This window comes from Morone saxatilis, unplaced genomic scaffold (assembly GCF_004916995.1).
Source record: "Morone saxatilis isolate NCDOM2014 unplaced genomic scaffold, NCSU_SB_2.0 Contig18, whole genome shotgun sequence".
NCBI lineage: Eukaryota > Metazoa > Chordata > Actinopteri > Moronidae > Morone > Morone saxatilis.
Window position 1 is genome coordinate 15,202,434 of NW_023339740.1, and position 3,104 is coordinate 15,205,537.

Here is a 3,104-nt window from a genome sequence, read left to right on the forward strand (position 1 = left end):
ATTATATATATATTATATTATATGAAGGTGATGATTCAACTCAGATGACACTTTTGAAGCCACAGTCTGTTGTTTATGAAATATTCCATTCAGTCAAGGTTGGCAAAGGGGGCACTGCTCCTTTCAAAAGTGTATTTTCTAAGGTGTGTCTCTTATTTGCCTACCTTTAAATGACATAACCAAAGAAGTGCCAGTATACATTTAATAAATAGATTACATCTTAAGTACAAGATATACAACAATGTGATCAAACCACTTTCTGCCATTTGACCTATGCAGCAACACACACAACACACACACACACACACACTACACACAACACACACACCACCTCATCCATAGGTGAATAATTCAAGACGATTGAAGAAGGAACCATTATCCTGGGCAGACAGGTAAGTTGATACGGTGAGCCTCGTCCCTGCCTCCTCTTACCAAACGCTGCTGCAGTTGACTGACCAGCCCACCAGGGAAGAAGATGAGTGTTTTCTGCTCTTTGTTGTCAGCTGGGACATGTAGGTGAAGTAGAGGTCTCAGCTCAGCTGTTCTACTCTGGCAGGTAGGATTTTCACAACACTGACAAGAATAGATCAGTAGTACTGAACTGTGGTCACTAATATTTGAGCAGACCGCAAATGAAATATGTTATTGTATCAGGTTCTGCTTTTATACTCTTTTGTGGATATTAATGACAATGTTATATACAAAAAGGAAATGCTTCTCAGGCAAAACCATGAATTGAAATACTTAAAACAGTTGCTGTTTCATCAGTGCTGGTGTTACTAAAGAGGCTTGATACCTGTGTAAGAACTGACTGAAAATAAAATCCCAAGAGTTTTTAAAGGGTTGTTGTAGGTCAGTGCTATCATCTTGTCATTGGTTTTTCATAAGGGTGGGATTAATGTGTAGCTGTGTGCGTAACAGATGTAGAAATGCATTGTGATGCTGTTACCAGTTTGCTTTTGTACTTATTTTGTATTTATTTTTTATGTTAGGACAGTGTTACTTGTATTGGCTTAGGAGGTCATGTCTTTTACAAAAACATCATTAGAAAGCAGAAGTTAATGAGTTAGACTGATAATTTACTCTTATAGATTATAACGGTTGTGATAGTAACAATGTATGTTTGCTGTATTTTATTGAAAGCACTCCCTAAAATTAAGTTAATAGAGATTATCTCTGTTAGACCCCAGAGCAAAAGCTGCGATAAAACAAAAAATGAATGAATGTAAAAGAGTATCAAATTCACCGTGTACATCTGCTTTTTAAGATAAAATATAAAGGGGAAGGGACAGTGTTGCATGTATTTGATACATCAGGAAAATTCCAGAATTTGCTTGCTTACAAAGAACAGCTGTAACGAGAGAGGTGTGTTACAACCAGATCAGGCAGGGTGGTGTTGACTTACTTTCTCATCACAAACACTGGAGGCAAATGGGAAATGTAGTTCAGCAGTTTGAAGGAGGGCAACATATTGTCAAAGGAAACGACACATTTTCACTGACTTTGGCAGGAGAGACATGAATAACATTAGCACAAAAATTAGTCTGGCTCATTTTAATGGCATGTAGACGCTCATTATATACTTCATATAGATTTGGTAAACAGAACAGATGATTTACATGCTTAACTGTGAGTTTTTAGCTGATTATTTAGTTGTCCAGAGCACAGTTTCATGTTTTGGTTCACTCTCACTGCTCTCAGAGTATCATTCAGAGTGCTGTTTTCAGAGGAGAAGCTCCAAATACTTACTGTACACTACTAAAGGGCAGACTGACAGAGTTAGTAACTATCTGGTTAACACAGTGGAGGATTTAGCAGCTAAAAAGCCAAATGTGTTCCTCAAGAGTTGGTAGAGACTAAAAACAGATTTAAAAGAGAATTGTTGGACTTTCACTGTGGAAATTAATGCTGCACTGTTATTGCAGGTTTAATAATATACATCTCTTAACTGCAGGTCAAATTACCTGGAACAGCAGTGCTAGAGCGTTTTGGCAGTATGGCAGGAATTTCTGGTTTGACTGCTGGTTTCTAAAGTAGGTTTTACAGGCTATGTGAACTTAATGACTGAGTGACTACTGACTATTTGAAATATCACACTGTTTCCTTGTAGGTATTAATTCTTTTTTTTTTTTTTTTGGTCACTTTGTTCCAGGCCCTCCATATGTTATACTATTGAAAGCTATTACACACTATGGTATATACCATACTGGTACCTTGGCACTTCAGAGACATTGTACCAGTGTAGTTGCATTATAGGAGTCATAAACTGAACTTGGACCTGTTTCCTGTCTGTAATTAAAGCCATACGATGCATTTAGTATATTGCATATAGTGCAAATATGTGAAAGATTTAACCTAATAGCCAATTAACACTTATAACCACAGACTTATCAAAAAATGAGAAACCCACAAGCAGTTATTATTACCAGCATTTAGAACAGCATTATTTACAGAAACGAAAAACAGCTGCTGGTGGGATTTTACACAACTTGACAAACCAAAATGTGTTCTTACTAATGACTCATAGCTTGTTTTGGCTTATTTTAAAGGCCTTTTAACTGATTTAATAACCACAACAAAGCATTAACTACGACTCCTTTAATAAAAAGGTACAAAAGTGGCACCAATTACATTTATAGGACAAGTTCCTAAACCTGTATCGTACAATATCTCCCATCTTTAGTGCCCCAAAACTATAGCTTATAAATAAAAATACAGTCTCACAGCGCTCGAAGTCAGTGTGCCATAGTGACCTTCACGTGATTAATGGATGCTGCATGTGACACCCGGTTTGAAAGCCACGAGCAGGTAGCCCTACTATCGGGGGGCCATGTCACAGCAGCTCATGTGATGCGAACAGGTTCTTGTGCAGCAGCAGGGGAGTCGGGAGGGCCAGAAGGAGGAGAGTGTGTGTGTATGTGTATGTGTGTGCGCACTCGTTTCACTGTTCACTGGCGCGGTGACGATAAGCAAGGCAGCGGACGAGGATGCTCTGTTGTCTGGTGCGCACTCTCCTGTCTCCGGCTCTCCGCGATCACCATGGAAGAGCTTAATTAATGCACAGGCTTTTCATGTGTCCCTCCTGCTCCTAAACACCCCCCCCC